This window comes from Tachypleus tridentatus, chromosome 5 (assembly GCF_004210375.1).
Source record: "Tachypleus tridentatus isolate NWPU-2018 chromosome 5, ASM421037v1, whole genome shotgun sequence".
Classification (NCBI taxonomy): Eukaryota; Metazoa; Arthropoda; class Merostomata; order Xiphosura; family Limulidae; genus Tachypleus; species Tachypleus tridentatus.
In genome coordinates, this window is record NC_134829.1 from 55,465,591 (window position 1) to 55,487,663 (window position 22,073).

Here is a 22,073-nt window from a genome sequence, read left to right on the forward strand (position 1 = left end):
GTCACATGGTTCTAGGCTTATGTTGTAGTCCACTCCAATACCAGTTCTTCAGGTCACATGGTTCTAGGCTTATGTTGTGGTCCACTCCAATACCAGTTCTTCAGGTCACATGGTTCTAGGCTTATGTTGTAGTCCACTCCAATACCAGTTCTTCAGGTCACATGGTTCTAGGCGTATGTTGTAGTCCACTCCAATACCAGTTCTTCAGGTCACATGGTTCTAGGCGTATGTTGTAGTCCACTCCAATACCAGTTCTTCAGGTCACATGGTATTAGGCTTATGTTGTGGTCCATTTCATAACCAGTGTAACTGTGTAAAAAGTGTGCTCTCAAGCAGAAATAATGTTTGAGCCTCAGATCTAATAATGAACATGTGATCAGATAATCAAATGTATTGAAAAGTAAACAAGGTTTTGATTAAAACATTCAAAGAGGCAAAGAGGTTTCTTAATTTTATGTTTTGCGGACATGCCAACTTAGAATCTGCAAACTACTCCGTTGTCATTAGGTATATACTGTTCGTTCATCTTTTGTGAACATATTAAAGGCACTTTACACGTGGTTACGTCTTCAATGCCAGAAGTACGATAAAACAAAGAAAGTTTACCAAGTTAAACCTACGACAGGTTTCTTACGAAGATAAAAAAATACGACATGAGCCTACCTACTAGTCACCTCCATCTTTATACATTATTTTACATATAAATTGAAAGGTACTCAGAGAGAAATGAGCGCGTGCGGTAAAAGGATTGTCAAATTAAAAGCATTTTGTTTTTTGACTAAACATCCGTTAGTATAAGCTAGTAGTAACCTGAAAACGGTTCGTTTCACCTGCTCAGGACTAATTATTAAGTTGTCTCCATACTTAACAGACATGTTGCTGAAAATACTTTGGTTCACCTGCTCAGTATTACGTAGCTTGCATACCAGTTCCAGTAAAGAAGTTTCCTTCCGTAGAAACAGCTCCAGTTAGGTAGATTACACGATTTTACTTCTGCTACCATCTGTAGTTCAGAAAATCTTTCAAACAAAATTTCAGCCTCGGGTCTAACTGTTTCTTTGTTTTAACTGGTGTCTTGTGAGGCTATGCCATCAATCGCTAGATAAAACAGCGTTTCAAGATGTATCTTTCTGGTTTAGCATGTCGCTGGTGAGGAGCCTACCAGAAAGGGATTACGCCTGCCTATCGGCTACTTAAATTTAAGCAGTTTTACAAAAGACACTCAGTTAGAGAGTATATAGTTTGCCACACCCAATATATGGTTTGTTCGGAGGTTCTTCAGTATAAATAAATAAATAAATAATAAAAAGCATATTTATTTTTTGTTTGAGGTATTTTTAAAAGAGTTCCTATCTCCACTAATATACAGTATAAGAAAATACCTACTGACACCACTATGTAACTGTATTTTGAAAGTAGTTTCTATTGCAACTACGTGACTGTTTTTAAAGAGTTTCTAACGGAACTATTTGACTCTGGTCCGTTATGTAACTACTGTAACGGAACACATCCTATTAGCCAATCCGAACGTGCACCGTTTCTGGATGTGTTATAACAATACACATTTGCTTTTCTGAGACTTCATTTAAAAGTTCAGAAGCGAAAGTGTTTAGTTACACCTGTTGTTTCAATGTTAAACAAAATCAAAAAGCATAGCCAGGTGCTTTAGGCACTCGACTCGTAGTCTGAAGGCCGCGGGTTCGAATCCCCGTCATACCAAACATGCTAGCCCTTTCAGCCGTATGGGCGTTGTAATGTTACGGTCAATATCACTATTCGTTGGTAAAAGAGTAGCCCAAGAGTTAGTGGTGGGTGGTGATGACTAGCTGCCTTCCCTCTAGTCTTACACTGTTAAACTAGGGATGGCTAGCGCAGATAGTCCTCGAGTAGCTTTGGATGAAATTGAAAACAAAACTAAATATCTCTCACAACAATTGTTAGGACGTGAAATAGTTAAGTAAGGAAACAATAATTGGAAACAATCTTATTTAAATCACAAACAAATAAACAATTCGTTGTTACTTATCTTTAAACACTGACTATTTATTGTTATTATTTTAGTTCAATTAACTTCACTCGTCATAAATAGTGTAAGGATAAACAATTCGTACTGTTTTACTTATCTTTAAACACTGACTAGTTATTGTTATTATTTTAGTTCAATTAACTTCACTCGTCATAAATAGTGTAAGGATAAACAATTCGTACTGTTTTACTTATCTTTAAACACTGACTAGTTATTGTTATTATTTTAGTTCAATTAACTTCACTCGTCATAAATAGTGTAAGGATAAACAATTCGTACTGTTTTACTTATCTTTAAACACTGACTAGTTATTGTTATTATTTTAGTTCAATTAACTTCTCTCGTCATACACAGAAACTGGCGAACCAAAACACTGGTCTTAACCCATAGGAACAGTTCAGTGTTTTAACTGAATAAAACTATTGGTAATTCAAGGAACTACGAGTCGAACCAAAGAAGAATATGTGATAATATATAAACCACATTACATGTTCGTTGCTGACTTGGTCCTTCGCACAACACCTAGGCTCTTCAACGTCGGATCAGACGCGCCCAAATCAATACCAGCAGACAGCTATGTATTTAATAATACTATATATTTGAGAACAGAAAGCAACAAACAACTATGTGTATAATAATATTACACATTAAAACAGAAAATATCAAATAATGTTATTATTGAAATTACTTTTCCAAATGTATTTAGGTTTCAGTGATGTCGAGAAAACCCACTTGTAGAGAAATATATATGTAAAAACGGCTCGTCTGGGTTGAGAAAATATTTTAGGTAGAAGAGCGAACAACGTTTCGACTTTCTTCGGTCATCGTCAGGTTCACAAATGTGTATTTAGGTTTGACGTTTGTGATTATTCCAAGAAAAATATCAAACACTATGGATAGTCCCAATACTAACCTAAATCTTAACTTATGGTTGAGATCCATTTTTAACCATATTATCTCACGCTAGAGGCCGTTGTGTCGAATAACAACAAATTAAGTTAAAATAACTACTCGTTTTCGGTCGGTTTGTTTGTTTAGAATTAAGCACAAAGCTACACAATGGGCTATCTCTGCTCTGCCCACCACGATTATCGAAACCCGATTTTTAAGGGTGCGAGTCCGTAGACATGTCGCTGTGCCAATGGGGGTCGTATTCGGTAGGATTAATGTTATTACATATGTAGCGAAATCAAATGGCACAAAGTTAGATAATGTTTCTAGAAGTTATAATTACTAGTACATCATCTGCATTCTTTTCAGTCTAAAATGATATAAATACGTCCATTGTTTCAAAATAAAATAAATTACGTTAAAATACAAATCTCAAACTGGGCGTGGTATCAATTTTCCTGTAATCAAAATGAAAGTACTGTTTAGTTTTTATACAGGACGCTAGAGAAGGGTGTTAACTGTGAAAGAGACAAGTTTTTTGTTTGTTTGTTTTTTGAATTTCGCGCAAAGCTACTCGAGGGATATCTGCGCTAGCCGTCCCTAATTTAGCAGTGTAAGACTAGACGGAAGGCAACTAGTCATCACCACCCACCGCCAACTTTTGGGCTGCTCTTTTACCAACGAATACTGGGATTGACCGTCACATTAAAACGCCCCCACGACTGAAAGGGCGAGCATGTTTGGCGCGACGGGGATGCGAACCCGTGACCCTCAGATTACGAGTTGCACGCCTTAACACGCTTGGCCATGCCGGGCCCTGAAAGAGACCAGTCCACATCCGAGAGTGTAAGTTACACATTACTATTTTAAAAGTATTCCATGTAATTTCATGTTTCGTTCGCATTATTTAATCAACCTAAGAATATGATGAGGTAATTCAACCCACAAGAGATGATCGTTTGAAACGTAGTTTCTGATGATCCGAGTTCGAACCCATCCAATATCTCGCACTATTCCATGCATTTTAAAATTTAGGTGCGTTATGAAAGTAGCACTGGATTTCTAAAGTGGGTGGTGGACGACTAAATGATGTTGAGTGGTTGACTTTCCTTTGGTCAGTAGTTTAAAATGGCGGCAAGTGCAAAAATCGAAACTCATCACGCTGAGCGTGGCCTGATGGTCAGTGTGGCGGAATCTTTAAGCGCAAAAACGCGCTTTTCACTTTGGAGCCACAGTGGCACTACAATAATAACTGTCAAATCACACAAGTGGGTGAAAAACGGCATCCCACAAGTTGGTGTTGGGTGTGGTTGATTATCTGCCTTCCACCCACTTTATAAGCCCTAAATTGGACTCGGTTGTACACAGGTAGCCCTTTTGTGTTCACCCTTGTGCAAAATTCGGAAATAAAAGAACCAAAACTTAGAAAATTGAAAACAGTTTCGAGGTGGTGTTGGAGTATAATATATTCTTTGTGGTTCTATCTCATAAAATTAATCATGCTGAGAGTTTACAGTTTTAATACGAGTATGATATATTCTTTGTGGTTCTATCTCATAAAATTAATCATGCTGAGAGTTTACAGTTTTAATACGAGTATGATATATTCTTTGTGGTTCTATCTCATAAAATTAATCATGCTGAGAGTTTACAGTTTTAATACGAGTATGACATATTCTTTGTGGTTCTATCTCATAAAATTAATCATGCTGAGAGTTTACAGTTTTAATACGAGTATAATATATTCTTTGTGGTTCTATCTCATAAAATTAATCATGCTGAGAGTTTACAGTTTTAATACGAGTATGACATATTCTTTGCGGTTCTATCTCATAAAATTAATCATGCTGAGAGTTTACAGTTTTAATACGAGTATAATATATTCTTTGTGGTTCTATCTCATAAAATTAATCATGCTGAGAGTTTACAGTTTTAATACGAGTATGACATATTCTTTGTGGTTCTATCTCATAAAATTAATCATGCTGAGAGTTTACAGTTTTAATACGAGTATGATATATTCTTTGTGGTTCTTTCTCATAAAATTAATTATGCTGAGAGTTTATAGTTTTAATACTTTCGCATTTTGACAGTTGTTGTTGTTTTTATGTTTCAGATCTGGCGATTTCAGCAACTAGCGTAAAGTAAATAATTCAATCTATTGAGACCTAACTGCTTACATCCTAACACTGGTTTATAGCGCTGCACGTCCACAGACCTACAGCTGTTCTACTGTGGGGCTTCAGTTGAATTATAATTGTTTCTTTAAATTTCATTATTCAAATGACTATCGTTTAGTGAAAGAAATTTGGGAATACCATAATCTCAACCTGTCGAGAGACCTAACAGCTTGCATCCCAACACTGGATCTTTCAAAATCTGTATGGGTTTAACTATCACATATGGCAAGGATACTTGGTAAGAGTGTCAGTCGATGTAGGAAATATGTTTGGATTATTTTAATAAAAAGTTACTAAAATTAACGTCTCTGTTAGTTTTATCATTTTAATATGAAAAAGAACGTTATATAATGTAGTTCAGATCATTTAGTCAGTGAGGAACGTTATATAATGTAGTTCAGATCATTTAGTCAGTGAAGAACGTTATATAATGTAGTTCAGATCATTTAGTCAGTGAAGAACGTTATATAATGTAGTTCAGGTCATTTAGTCAGTGAAGAACGTTATATAATGTAGTTCAGGTCATTTAGTCAGTGAAGAACGTTATATAATGTAGTTCAGATCATTTAGTCAGTGAAGAACGTTATATAATGTAGTTCGTTATATAATGTAGTTCAGATCATTTAGTCAGTGAAGAACGTTATATAATGTAGTTCAGATCATGTAGTCAGTGAAGAACGTTATATAATGTAGTTCAGATCATGTAGTCAGTAAAGAACGTTATATAATGTAGTTCAGATCATGTAGTCAGTAAAGAACGTTATATAATGTAGTTCAGATCATGTAGTCAGTAAAGAACGTTATATAATGTAGTTCAGATCATGTAGTCAGTAAAGAACGTTATATAATGTAGTTCAGATCATGCAGTCAGTGAAGAACGTTATATAATGTAGTTCAGATCATGTAGTCAGTAAAGAACGTTATATAATGTAGTTCAGATCATGTAGTCAGTGAAGAACGTTATATAATGTAGTTCAGATCATGTAGTCAGTGAAGAACGTTATATAATGTAGTTCAGATCATGTAGTCAGTGAAGAACGTTATATAATGTAGTTCAGATCATGTAGTCAGTGAAGAACGTTATATAATGTAGTTCAGATCATGTAGTCAGTGAAGAACGTTATATAATGTAGTTCAGATCATGTAGTCAGTGAAGAACGTTATATAATGTAGTTCAGATCATTTAGTCAGTATTTCTCTCAGTTTTGATTATAAAGAGTTTTGAAAGGGTTTAATTATTTCATAAACAACTTCAAATAACAAATCGTATGCAACTTGACATTATAAGAAATAAATCACTGCACTGGTTGGTTCTTGTGATTTCATACTGTAGAAAATAAGCCACTACACTGACGCATGTTATTCCATGTTATCGTATGAAAATCCAACAGAAACTTGCATAACTGGAAAACAACTGACCGCAAAAACTGGTGGGAGATTTACAGTTGAGGCTAAGGTCAAATTATGAGGACAACCTGCGCACGAGTCTGAAATTTACGATCAAATATACTAGGACAAAAATTAAAATAAACTTAGTGGTAGGTTTGGTTTGATTTGTTTTGAATTTCGCACAAAGCTGCTCGAGGGCTATCTGCGCTAGCCGTCCCTAATTTAGCAGTGCAAGACTAGAGGGAAGGCAACTAGTCATCACCATCCACCGCCAACTCTTGGGCTACTCTTTTATCAACGACTAGTGGGATTAACCGTAACACTATAACGCCCGAATGGCTGAGAGGGTGAGCACGTTTGGTGTGATGGGGATTCGAACCCGCGACCCTCAAATTATAAGTCGAGTGCCTTAACCATCTGCCCATGCTGGAACCCTGGTGGTAGGACTGGAAACATTTAACAATGCAAACCAATGATGGTATTTAATCATTTATAAAAGCTACACTTTTAAAAAAGTAAATGCTTGACATTTGAGGTTAAAGCCATTTAGTGCCATAAGGCCAATGTTAAACTAAGTGTAAAATATACAATAAGATTTCAGTTAAAGTTTCTTATTTGTAGTTAAGCGCATAAAGCTACACGATGGAATGTCTGTGTTTTGCCCATCACGGGTATCAAAACCCGGTTTATAGCGTTCAAAGTTCGCAGACCTACAGCTGTTCCACAGTGGGGCTTCAGTTGAATTATAACAGTTTCTTTAAATTTCAGTATTCAAATCACTATCGTTTAGTGAAAGAAATTTGGGAATACCATAATCTTATGATTCATGACCCGGCATGGTCATCAATAGGTTAAGGCGCTCGACTAGTAATCTGGGGGTCGCAGGTTCGAATCTCCATCACACTAAACATGCTCGTCCTTTCAGCCGTGGGAGCATTATAATGTGACGGCAAATCTTGCTATTCGTTGATAAAAAGAGTAGCTTAGCTCAAGAGTTAGCGGTGGGTGGTGATGACTATCTGTTTTTCCTCTAGTTTTCCACTGCTAAATTAGCGACGGCTTGTGCAAATAGCCCTCGTGTAGCTTTACGCGAAATTTAAACCAAACATAATTTACGTGCAAGAAAAGTTATGAAATACAGCAACTTAAAGAAGAGTTAGGTGACACACTTCCAGAAAATGAACACATGTTTACTTTGCGTTGTTATCTAGCTTCTACTAAATCCTACGAATTGCAAACGAATTGTTCCTGACAACAGAATGAAATTAATATAATGTGTAGATAGATTTCATTTTCTCTGTTTCAGATTTCCGTACAAAGTTATGCAGGGGCTATCTGGGCTAGCCTTCCCTGTTTTGAATTGGTAATTTACGCAAAAGACAGCTAGTGCACAGCGCCCAACGTCAACTATTGCTTAACGGAATAGTGGGATATAACAGGTATACTAAAAAGAATAAATCTATGTGTGTGTGTTTACAATGTGTTAATATTAAGGCAGAACTACCTCTGGCTTTGTTTGGAATTTCATTGTTATCTTTATATCCTTTGTACGCCCCAAATCTGTGAAGGTTTCCTTTTGTTTTGTTTTATAACGACATTGAAACTAAGTTATCCATTAATTCAGACGTCCGTGCAGGAATTCATTATATGTCGTAGAAATAAAAAAATACATACTTTCAACGCTAGACATTTCATCATGAATGACATTTCAGATGAAAAGCATGCGAAACGAAAGCCACTCAAATACCCTATTCGTGTGTGTGTGTGTGTGTGTGTGTGTGTCTCCTCATTGAAATAACATTGGGTTTTAAACATGTAACCGCTAGATTTAGTGTTACACTAGCCGGATCTGTTTGCTTTGCATCCATTTCACGCCTGAAAGTTGCCATGTGCGGTCGTGATGTGAAATAATGAAATTACTTTAGTGTGCGTGGAATTCAACCTGCAGAGGGCGCACCACTGCTTGGAAATATAAAACTGATAAGATGTTTCGCATTTAAAGCATCGAATTCAACATTTCCTTTATGTTATTTTGTTTTTACAATTTGTGTTAGATTCTACCTGTGATATTTCAGTTCTTAGGTGGAATTGTATCTTTCTCAGTGATCTGTTTACACACTTCGATTGCAATGAAAAGTTATATTTTAACTGTGTCGTTCCAAAGTTAATTTCCAAGAATGTTCAACTAAAATCTAGATTAAATGGATAATTATGGCTAACACGGATATCTCATAAAAAATTAAATGTACAAATGGTACAAAATAGTACATGTGCGTGATCTAACCGATATTTAAGATTTCGAATTTTCGTTTAAAACTTGTTTACGGTTAATGATGGACAATATAACCTTTGACTTTAAGGTTACAATATCTCAAGTTTATGTTTTAATTATCAGTTTTAACTCTCCTAAAAATCCAGTTATCCTCAATCCAATAATAGAGTTTAAGACGCATACAAAAATATTATTCTATTACTTACAGAAAGGCCCGGCATGACCAGGTGGTTAAGATACTCGACTCGTAATTCGAGGGTTACGAGTTCGAATCCCCGTCACACCATAAAATGCTCGTCCTTTCAGCTGTGGAGACGTTATAATGTTACGGTCAATCCCACTATTCGTTGATTAAAGAGTAGCTCAAGAGTCGGCGGTGGGTGGTGATGACTAGCTGCCTTCCCTCTAGTCTTGCACTGCTAAATTAGGGACGGCTAGTGCAGATAGCCCTCGAGTAGCTTTGCGTGAAATTCAACAACAAACAAACAAAACAAATTAATAGAATAGTCCAGTTAGCAACCCAATGACGGACGATAGAACTTACATAAAAATATCATTAGTCCGCTAAAAGATCTGACTGTTTCCAGGATTTTGATACGCCTGGAAAAAAAATGGCTAAAGCTTTGATAAAAGCTTTCACGCACATTCCTTTATACCAGCATATCTGTGATTTAGTAGTTTTATTGTGCTGATCAAATATAACTAAGATGCCATACTCTAAATGATTATATCGTACATTCTACGTGTCCTTTGGGAACAGATTTTCTTATTAGAACATTGAGTATCGTGAGTTTTATTTCAGAAAGCTCGGACCTCTTCTCCACATAATAAACATCTGTTGCACCCACCACCACCACCAAAGATTAATATAAACACCACTTGTTGTCCCCACTACGCGTGCTTCTGTGAATTCAACATGTTTTTTAAACATAATATTCAGAAAAGTTATTAATTTATGTGGTACAGATCAGGGCTTCTGAAATAAACGGGTTTCTCAAGAAGTCCACTGGTTGAGAATGCAACAAATAAATGACCAAGATAACTGAACGTTTGATTAATATTTTTTCTCGAATAAATCATAGAATATTCCTATAGTTTTAGCAATTAGAAATGGTACAATGGTTTGGTTTGTTTTGAATTTCGCGCAAAGCTGCTCGAGGGCTATCTGCGCTAGTCGTCCCTAATTAAGCAGTGCAAGACTAGTGGGAATGCAACTAGTCATCACTATCCACCGCCAACTCTTGGGATACTCTTTTAGCAACGAATAGTGGGATTGACCGTCAGCTTTGCGTGAAATTTCAAAACAAATAATGAAACAATAATGGACTCCAAAGAAAATCATAAGGGATGAATGAAAAACCAAAGGTCGAATATGGTTGATTAGGATATTTAGAGAATATTTTACTATGTTTTGTATTACTTAAGTATGGTACTCACTTAAATCATTCATCCTGTATGAAGCATAAGACATCAACTTATTTGCCCAACTAATCATACTCTAGGATGTCCTTTTTAATTTTGTCCAACGAACTGGAATCTACGATGTCCTTTCTATTTTTATACAGTTAATTCGAATCTGGGATGTCCTTTTTAATTTTGTCCAACTAACTCGAGTTTTGGATGCCATTCGAATCTTGCCAAACCAACTGGACTCTGGAATGTCCTTTATAATTTTGCCCATCTAACTCAAATTCTTTCTAATTTTCTGCAGGTATATCCTGCACCATTTTCAGCTCTTCGTTGGGTGTTTGTTCTTAAGTCTGTCTTTTGTTTGTTTATCTTGTGAGTTACATCCTGGAGACTGCGGAGTGCTACTGTACATCGCTTCCTTATGGTTTGTCTTATCCAACGCCACGTTCTGTACTGTTTCTGCAAATATTTTCTTGGTGAATCCCGTCCTATAAACCTTCATTCATGACTTTGTCATGCTATCGAATGTTTGGAAGCCTACTAATGTCTAAATATTGCGCAGAATTATTTTTTGCTATGCACTTATCCGTACAAGAGCAGACTTTACACTGGAATTTAAAATCCTAATTTTGTTACTGTTTTCATATCCTTGGAATTGCAGATGTTTCTTAAAATTAGATGGGCTGTTCTCGTTTTGCTGATTCTGGCCTTGACCTCTGTTTCTATGCCATCAGTCTCTTCAGTGACACTACCTAGACGGTAAAGATGTTGACTTCCTATGATGATTGGACCGTTGTGTCTTATCAGCTTAGTTTCCCTCGTTGATATGTGGTCCTGTTTTAGCTTAAATGGTTTCTATAGTGATGGTATATTTCTGCATCAGGCTTATGGCTGTGCGAAAGGACCACATATTCGATTTCCTTCCCTTTGTACAATTGTTCCTAATCTTATTATGGATATTTTTTTTTTTTTACATTTTACCATCTTCCCCATCTTGTCGGGAATTTAATAAAATGAACTTCTTTGAAATATTGTAGAATTTTCTCTTCTTTCCAAATCTTTTGAAATAGGTTGAAAAGAACGTTTATGATGATACTGATGTCTGCTATAATGACGTCGTCTTCATCACTACCTGGTGACTTCATTCTCTTTGCTTGCTGTCCACCCTCGTAGGTTTAGTCACATTTTATCTCTAGGGTTATTTATGCTAGTGAGCTGTCCGGAAATTCTTCTGGCGCCGATATATTCAGAAGCTCTTTGAAATGTTCCATCGCATCTGTTGGTCTTCCACCAGTGTCAATACTCTACCATTTTATCGTTTATTGTTATATCTGTTTGCTGATACTTCTCTGCCAACCTTTTCTCATTCAAATTTTTTACACATCTGCCTTCCTTTACTTTTTATCTCGAATTTGAGCATATTTCAGTTTATCACCTCTGAAATCCTTTTCTATCTTTTTGTAAGCTTTGGTATAGTTTTGTTCGACTTTTAGTTTTAGCTTCTCTCTTGTGGCAGCTGTTTAACACTACTTTCGTCTCTCTTATATTTCGTATATTCTCTAAAGACTCTGTTATTATCTTTTCTTTATACTGTACGCCCCTTTTTCTTACATTATCTCCTCATAATTTTACTGCGCATGACTTTGATTTGCTGCCATCTAGTGTCATTATTAAAGAAGTCATCCTCGTACAACTCTTCAGATATCCACCGTTTTCTTGTTCTGCACTACCTATACTTTGATACATGTTTAGCTTGAGCATCAAGATGGCTACCACCAGGTGAGGCTACTCTCGTCACCCTCAGGTCATGTAAGAAACATTTGAAAGTCTGCTTGATACACACAAGGTCCACTCATGGATGTGAACTGATGATTGTCAAGTTACTTTATGAAAGTTATTGTGTGAAACTACACATTACACATCCTCCAATAATAATCGTGTTCAAGAAACACAAGTCTGCCAACTTCTCATTGTTCTTGTCAATGTGTCCTGGTCTGTGTCTGTCCATCATTTGCTTATCATCTGTTCCTATCTGAACAATGAATACCTCATACCCTGTATTATCTGTTCTTATCTTACCATTGAATATCTCGTTCGTGTCTGCCCATCGCATACTTATAGCCATTATTATCTGTTCCTATTTGAACACTGAAGACCTAGTCTATATCTGTTTATCACTTACTTATAGTCAGTATTATCTGCACATATCTTAACACTGAAGTCTCCATGAAGATAGTAAGATCTCTTCTGCCTTAACCGACAAACACTTCTTTTTTCTGACTCGTTTGTGGAGCGATGAAGTTCGTTCACATACTCTTCGCCTTGGTACTATAACAGGTAATTGTGATTGTAGAGCTAAGTGTCTCCAGTTGATAAGTGCCGGCTTCAAGGCCACGCCCTCCGTGTGTGCAACTCTCATCTAATCGTGATCTGAATAAAGAATCATTTCCCTTGATGTCAGTCTCATCTGGTTGAATGGGGTCCATCTGGTCTCACACAGCGCCATCAGGGCTGTGTTGTAAATACTCACTCCAGCTGCACAGTAGAGCATTTAAGATATGAAAATATTCTAAACCACACCCTCGCTCAGTCAGGACCAACACCCCTTCACCCAAAAAGTGACACCGATGTTGGAACTCTAATGACCCACAGAAAAAGATGTGAATTTGATTAAAGTGACGGCAACGGATAATCTATGAGTCAAACGTCAAAATTAATGTTACTTTCATGAGAAAGATGGCTGAGTAAACTGGGATCACAGAATCCCACATACCTTTTATATACCCCCACGAAGTTCCACTGAACCTATTTATCTTGTTCTGCTAATGTTGTTCTACTTATACTGGAGAACATATGAAACATTTCTCAATATATCTGGTTATGACCGACATTGTTAACCTCACATAATCTCTTAAGTGTGATGTTGGACAATAATGTCTACTCATAATTATCAAACTGAGCACGGTGAATGGTAGAAGAAACATTTTCATGTAGTAAAATAGAACATGAAACGTATATTTCTCTTATCATTCCTATTATCTTCACTGACACTGCTAGTTACCAGTTACAAATATATCATTTTAACACATTTAAAAGTAATTGTGTCTTGCATTCATTATCACGCATGGCTAATCGAATTTTAAAGAAACAGCTAATATCGAGTTCTACACATTTTTATGGGTATTTGTTTACTTCATACTTGGAAACACACTCATGAAGCTGGATTAACAGCTATCTACATATTTATCTACTTTTGTAAACAGTTGTTTAGAAGGACTCGAAGTTCTTTAAATCAACGGTGATATACATATTTATACAATACTGTTAACATTAGGAAACCATAATACAACACCATCCCCAAATCTTCACACTTATTTACATATAATGATGATAATTCATGATGTCCAAGACTCTGCATGGCCAGCTGGTTAAGGCACTCGACCCCTAATTCGAGAGTTCGAATCTCCGTCACACTAAACATGCTCGCCCTTTCAGCCATGGGGGCATTATCACGTGACAATCAATCCCACTATTCGTTAGTAAAAGAGTAGCCCATGCCTAAGAGCTGGCGATGGGTGGTGATAACTAGCTGGCAGCCCTCTAGTCTTACATTACTAAATTATGTATGGCTAACGCAGACAGCTCTCGTGTAGCTTTTCGCAAAATTCAAACCATTGTGTCCAAAATTGTCTCTACTTAAACATCCATATTTTTAATGTTCTAAATGCTTTTGAAATTGTTCCTACTAATTTATTTATAAATATCTACAGTCTGTAATATGTAGGAGTAAGTCACATAACTCGTATACAATTATATAACTCATTCCGGCCTGGCATGGCTGAGCGCGTAAGGCGTGCGACTCGTAATCCGAGGGTCGCGGGTTCGACCCTGCGTCGCCCCAAACATGCTCGCCCTCCCAGCCGTGGTGGCGTTATAATGTGACGGTCAATCCCACTATTCTTTGGTAAAAGAGTAGCCCAAAAGTTGGCGGTGGGTGGTGATGACTAGTTGCCTTCCGTCTAGTCTTGCACTGCTAAATTAGGGACGACTAGCGCAGATAGCCCTCGAGCAATTTGGGTAATTAGATAATTATATAATCGTTAACATATTCTAATACCAGTTGGAGAACCCATCCTCTGGACGTAACTTATGTAAGTTCATTATAAATGAAAGATTGTCTTAGATCATGAAAATTTGCTTCTCTTATACGTAATTGGAAAAACAAAACTAAAAAACGCCCATAAAAACTGTAAAACATAAAAGTAAACTGCATGTATCTCTGAATGGACACAACAAGCCTTCGTGCCATATTTGATGACGATCCCTCAATAGGCGATAAAATAGTAATAAAAACTCCCATAAAAATTACAAAACGCAAATTTCGTAATTGAAAATTTCTATATATTTCTTCACGGACCTAATGAACCTACGTCGCAATTTTGGTGAAGATTCATCGGCTCCTTGACAAGTAGTTACATTGTATAAAACTTGAAAGACTGCACTACTAGAAAGTTATTTTTATTATTAACATGTTATTTTCAATCCCACAGCTAAGTTTTCTTTTCTTTCCATTGTCTTTATTTCCTTTGTTCTTCTTATAAACATGTTACACAAAATGTCACTTGGTAACATGTTTATTCGTCTTGATCTAATGTTGATTTCGAATATCAAATATCTTTAACGTTTCCAAAAGTAATCCCGGCTCAAATTACAGAAATAAATGCTTCCATCCACATTTCTTTCCTTGCTTGTTTTAGAATCTTTTTTTTTTAATCCTAACCTTGTCACCTTAGAAAGGATCGTATATTAATTGGTCGTTTTTTGAATTTCGCACAAAGTTACTCGAGGGCTATCTGCCCTAGCCGTCCCTAATTTAGCAGTGTAAGACTAGAGGGAAGGCAGCTAGTCATCACCACCCACCGCCAACTCTTGGGCTACTCTTTTACCAACGAATAGCGGGATTGACCGTCATATTATAACGCCCCAACGGCTGAAAGGGCGAGCATGTTTGGTGCGACGGGGATTCGAACCCTCGACCCTTGGATTACGAATCAAACGCCTTAACCCACCTGGCCATGCTAGGCCGAATTTCAGTGAATATCTTGCCATATGATGCAAGTGAAATAATAACAATTAATAACTGATTTGTTCTTTCAATGAACTCTTTGATATATCATTCATATGGCATGTCAACAGTGTGTCATTGGTTCATTTTTCCCTGTGAATACTTGTGATGTCCCATGCAAGTAATGTGGTAACAGTTCATCACCAGTTCACTCACGCACTGTACACTTGTGGCGTACTGTGCATGTGATGTGGTACCCGTTCATCATTGGTTTGTTCATATACTGAACACTTGTGACGTACTGTGCATGTGTTGCAATAACATCAGTTTCATTCAAACACTGAACATCTATGATGTACTGTGCATGTGATGTGGTAACAGTTAATCACTAGTTCACTCACGCACTGAACACTTGTGACGTACTGTGCATGTGATGTGGTACCCGTTCATCATTGGTTTGTTCATACACTGAACATCTATGATGTACTGTGCATGTGATGTGGTAACAGTTCATCAAGGGATCATTCATACACTGAACATTTCTGACGTCGTGTGCAAGCGACATGGTAATAGTTCATTTATGGTTCGTATTCTAACAGTATATCACAAAGGAAAACATCAGCTGGTTTTAAACTTATTTTGAGTCGTTGTGTTGATGATGCAGAAGAGAGAGATCATTAATACTGAAACCGTTGGTCGTAAGTGAAACCCCATAATTACAGAAACAACTGTGCGATTTACAAATAAATTAGATATTTGTGGAGCAGGCAGTTCCTTTATTCGTGGTTTGGTTTGTTTTGAATTTCGCGCAAAGCTACACAAGGGCTATCTGCGCCAGCCGTCCTTAATCTTGCAGTGTAAAGCTAAAGGGAAAGCAACTAGTCATCACCACCCATCGCCAACTCTTGGGCTACTCTTTTACCAAGGAATAGTGGGATTGACCGTCATATTATAACGCCCCAACGGCTGAAAAGGCGAGCATGTTTGGTGTGATGGGGATTCGAACCTACGACCTTCAGATTACGAGTAGCGTGCCTTAACCACCTGGCCAGAACGGGGCTTCTTTATCCTCCTCAACTCTTTAAAATATCATTATTAATAAAAAATGTTACAAAACATTTAGCCCAAGAAAGTGGGAGTATTTGTTTTTGAGCGAAGTCATATTGGGCTACCTGTTGTGTCCACCGCGGAAAATCAAACCCCGGATTTTAGCGTTGTAAGTCTGTAAGCTTGTTACTGTTTAACCAGAGAACAAGGAGGAAATATCCAAAAACCATAAGAGTGGTAAAACATTCATAGCTGAAATGTTACATTTGTCAAAGAAGACAAACGTCAAATTGAAATATTACATTGGACAAAAAGGACATAGATGTCCAGTTGAAATGTTATATTGGACAAAGAGGACATAGATGTCCAGTTAAAATGTTACACTTGGAAATGAGGACATAAACGTCCATTTGAAATATTACAGTTTAATGCTTTTCTTCATAATGCAAAGTTTTGGAATCCATTTGTCACTATGAATACAGTTAACAAACCCATTAGCCGCACTTCCAACTCCATTCTGGATCAATGAGTAAGTGCTATTTGCTCGTCAATCGGTTTACCTCGGACCCTACTCTGAATCAGTGAGGATTGCCACTCAGTAATATTTATTATTGATAGTATTTTCGTGATGCAAAGAAGATTTTAGAGCATTGTCACCTGAATATATGGTAGCAACAAGGTGCAAATGAAATGCGTTATTAATCTTAAATTTAGTTACCATATTCTTCATATCCTACGTGGACTAGATGACAGTCCAACCCAGGCTAAATCTCCAACTGTTGGCTAGTACTCTCTTTAACGTTGGACAGACTACAGGAACTTATAAATACAGTTTCATCTTCAAGTAACCAGCGATCATGCTTCAAAACTAGTAATTCCTAGCTAATGCAAACCCTAGTGTTGAATTGATAAACTAGAGAGAAAAGACACGTAATCAACAGCACTAACCGTCAACCCTTGGGATATGGTGATTAGTGGGATTTGACCTCCATTTTTTTAGGAAACGCGCTTTTCTGACAGCGGGATGCAAAACATAAAACCCTTAAATTATCAGTTGTGACATACCAACTACTAGTCTCGTACATCGTAGAGAATAAGTTCATAGTTTAGTAAAACGAAATATCCACGACAAATGTCCTTCTATTGAATTATAAATAAATATTTTATAAACTAATAAATGACTCATACCGTTAAAAAAAAAACCTACAACAAAAACGCATATTTTCATTTCCTTTATAAACAAACAACGAGCTGAGAATGTGTTAAAATAATATTTACGTTTACTTTATAAACAAATAGCTCAAAAAACAACAAAATAACATTTCCTTTCTAAACTAATAAATAGCTCAGAACGTGGAAAAACAATATTTTCATTTTCTACAGACACTTAAGTATTATTTCATGACTTTTTTTTTAACGGAGGAGTTTCCTTATAGCAAAACCACATCGGTATATCTGGCAAATCCATGGAGGGAATCGAACCCCTGATTTTAGTGTTTTAAATCCGAAGACTTACTGCTCTACAAGTGGGGAACTTTCTAAATGCAACTGTAAAAAAAAATGTATGTATCGTTTGTCAATACAACATGGTTTTATAATTAAATTTATTACTTAAAGAAACGATGAAAATTAATAAGCCAGAATTACAATATCATTTTCATGATTTTTTTTCGGTTAACTTCTTTTTAAAGAGTTATTTTCAGCAACCGTTTTCCAGACATTTCTTTAATGAGAAATGGCTTGTTGAAATTACTTATAATTTATTCAGTATCCATCTCAGTCTACTACACGAGTTGCTACAGTGTAATTTTGTAAAAGGATCGATTATTTGAGAACTGTTTGTCATTTGTCATTATGATATACAGTAAGCAAATCTATTTGTTCATCTATATTCTGAACTTCAGACCCGACCCTGATTCAGTGAGGAACTGTCATTTGTTAGTCAACTTGCTGATTCCAGGCCCTACCCTGATTCAGTGAGGAACTGTTATTTGTTAGTCAACTTGCTGATGCCAGGCCCTACCCTGATTCAGTGAGGAATTGTTATTTGTTAGTCAACTTGCTGATGCTAGGCCCGACCCTGATTCAGTGAAGAATTGTTATTTGTTGGTCAACTTGATGACTCTAGACCCGACTCCGAATCAGTGAGGAACTGTCATTTGGTAGTCAACTTGCTGACTCCACACGGAACCAGTGAGCAAGGTTTGCGGGATGACTAAGACGAGATGTTAGTATTAGTAATATTCGAACTATTATTTCCAAACCTGTTCGTGGGTTTGAATCTCGGTAATTTCGCAGAAAAAACAAAAAAAACTTTCTATTTGCGATGCATAAAATATTTCTGATACAAAAGCTGACGATTGGCCGCAGGATTCAGTGGTCGAAATGTTGTGAAAATAAAAATACACACAATAAAGACGAGTATAATAGTCTTAATAATTAAATAACATCTATAAGTAAGTGTACGACACTGAGTAAGATAATAACCAGATTAAATATATCGATGTTGGAGCAAATACTGACACAAAATCTAAAAGTCAGTATTTAGGGTCATTGTCTGTTTCATTCTTGGTTGTCAAAATGTTTTGTTTATTTGTTTGTTTCTCGAATTTCGTCCAAAGCTATTATCTGCGTTAGGCGTTCCAAATTTAGTAGTGAAAGACTAGAGGGAAGGTAGCTAGTCATCACCACCCACTGCTAACTCTCGGGCTGCTCTTTTACCAACAAATAATCGGTATAATTGTCACATTATAATGCCTCCACGGATGATAGAATGAGCATTTTTGGTGTAAAGAGGATTCGAATCTGCAACCTTCAGATTGCGAATCAAACTCCCTAACTACCTGGCCATGGCGGGCTATTGCAAAAATGACAGACAACTCTAACTGCATACAAGAAGAAATCTGAGTTATATTAACCTCATAATCTGAAGTTTTGAGACTGAAAATCGTAAAAAGTGCGCCGTAAATGTAGTTACATATGTAAGAATACATTCCAAAACTTTTTTCTAATTCTCAACAGACCCCTGTACATATAAATTCCATGTGATTAGAAGGGGGGGCCTACAACTGATCATGTATCACGTCTTGTACTTTTAGAATACCATTTAAACCACAATTTATGATTTTTATGGCCTTTGGGGAGTTTTTTGAATATAAAAGATAGGTGATAAACGGAGGGACGGGGGGAAGGAGTGTATACCGTAATCTTTGTTCCCTGTCTTATACCCTCTTTGAAAACAACGTACTTTAAATACCCTATAAAACCTTTTGAAATGGGACATACGACATGTGGTTGTATGTTATGACGCTACATCTATTCCTTTATATATATATATCACAGTTACATCTGTCTTTCTTAGTTCTTAGTGGAAATTGCTGTTTTTATAAGAGGCTTTAAGAAACGTTTTTTATAAATAATTTTGGCGTTAAAGCTTCTATTTTCACGCGCCATTTCTAGAGTTGTTGAAACAACTTTATTAGGAACTGGTTTTACATGTTCTGTTCACAGCAGTCAATGAAGTTTTTTTTGACGTGAGGGCCTATGGAGAACGCCCACGAGTTTGACGAGAGGGCTGTATTTTAGCGCCCTTACAGTCTAGCGAGTTGAAAACAGTAATGACGTCATCTCTATAAAATCTGTCAGCCTAACAAATTAAGGTGTGGTTGCACCTAGGATATTAATTTACACCCACCAGTTTTGTAATTCAGCCAAGGTACTAAACTAAGTGAAACTTAATAACATGTTATGGTACTGTTTTTATCAAGCTTTTAAGTTTTTCTGTTCATTTTGAAGTCTAGAGTTGGTAATGAAACAGCATGAAGCTTTCAGTTTTAAAAAGTATCCTAAAAATATTATCAAAGATGTTTTCTGGTACTCTAAATACCACAGTAAAGAGTTTGATTTCTACTTCCAAGTATCTAACCCAACATGAATAACAAAACTAAAACACAAATCTAGCTTTCCTGACTTTTAATCACGAAATTATCGTCTCCGTGACGACGATAACTACAAATGACTATTGTTATATTACTCAGATTTTATTTGTGTGTGTGTGCAACGGATATAAACAATTCGCGGATCCAAATGTGGTTTAGTGGATATTTTTAACATCAAAATATTACAAGCTTATCAAAATTTTCAGTAAAAGATCTAACGTCAGGTCGGTCGTAGAATAACATTTTAAATTTTTGTATTGATAGTATTAAGTAGGATAAAGTTTAGCCCAAACTACAATAAAGCAGAAAAACGTACACAAGTCACAGCGTTAATCTATCTCTTTGTCGAATATAGACTACAATTAATAAAGGCTTAACAAATGTTAGGCCTAAGAAAAATCAGTTAAGGCTTTCGGTGTCTGTGATTAGAATTCTTTTCTATTGTTCAAGAAATCCTATATTTAAAGAAATACTTTTGCAATAAGATACCAGTTTCCCCACAGATGTTTTGTAGGTATCTTTCAGTACATACGTAAGTATTTCAGTTACTTTTAACTATAATTTTTGGCTTCAATTACGCACTCTTGTCGGTTTATAACCCGTACATAATAGGACTGGTTTGAATTAGGTTACACTTCGGCACATTACATTATATTTTGTTTGTAACTCAAAAACTTGCTTTTAGTATGGGCGAGGTATTGACCAAGCAGGATTTAGTTGTAGACTAACCTGGACTCTCAAGATGTCAAAAAAAAAAAAAGAAGTCAATACCTGCACGAAGTTCACCGACGTTTCTGAAAATATCGCTACTTCTTTCTCCCCAGCAATATATAGTAAGTGGATAAAATAACTGTTTATTTCATCAAATCACTTAAAACAAAGTAGTTCTTGAGATTTTTAGTACAGTAAAACAACAACAACATTGAGTCGTATACTTGAAAACAGAGATACCATTTTTATTGTCATTATAAACACTACTGTTTTGTCACTAGTCTGGATTTTTACATTCACAACGGTTTGAGCGATTTAAGCTTGGTGAAGCTAACCAATATGAGTGTGTTACACACATACTGTACGTTATAACAATGTTCTAATATTTTCGTACTTTATATTATAACAACACTCATATCTTCATAAATGACCTCATAACAACGCTCATATCTTCACGCTACAATGTGTCATTAGTGCTGTAAGGGGTAAGAACATTAAAAAAATATCCACTATACAATATTTATGAGGCCTTTATTCACTTGTCTACATAAACTTAGGTTACTATATAATATTAGGACATCACGCCTAATTAATTTTCGACATCGTGCAGCGGGTCAGTTTTTTATTAATTATATTATGTATTTCTTTTCATTTCACAAAATTATATGTTCTATGTTACCTTCGGTGAAATGTTTTTTGTTCTACTTTTTTCAAATTGACCCTGTTGAGACTAATGCTGTATTTATTTTTGATTGGTTTGTTTGTTTGTTTTAATTTTTATACGTAAAGTTAAGTGAAGGACTATTTGTGTGTAGCCATCTATAATTCTAAAGCGATAGAATCAGAAATAAAACAATTGGTCAATAAATATATATGTAAAAACGGCTGGTTTGGGTTGAGAAGATTTTTATGTAGAGGAGCGAACAACGTTTCGAAATTCTTCGGTCATCGTCAGGTTCACAAAGAAAGAAAGAGGTAACTGACCGATAGCTGACCACAAAGAGGTAACTGACCGACAGCTGACCACAATTGTTTTGACAAATAACAAACCACTCTTCGAGTACTTTCTTCCTTTTAAGCCATTTTATAAAACGTATCTAACAAAATACTCAGCTGCGGGTTTCGAAGATCCCCCCTCATGATT

General features: G+C 36.2%; 1 protein-coding gene across 8 annotated transcripts in view; it reads right to left on the reverse strand.

The window, feature by feature from the left end:
- Positions 1-22,073, reverse strand: part of LOC143251207 (uncharacterized) — a 456,539-nt gene that overhangs the window by 273,074 nt on the left and 161,392 nt on the right. The window lies entirely within an intron of this gene.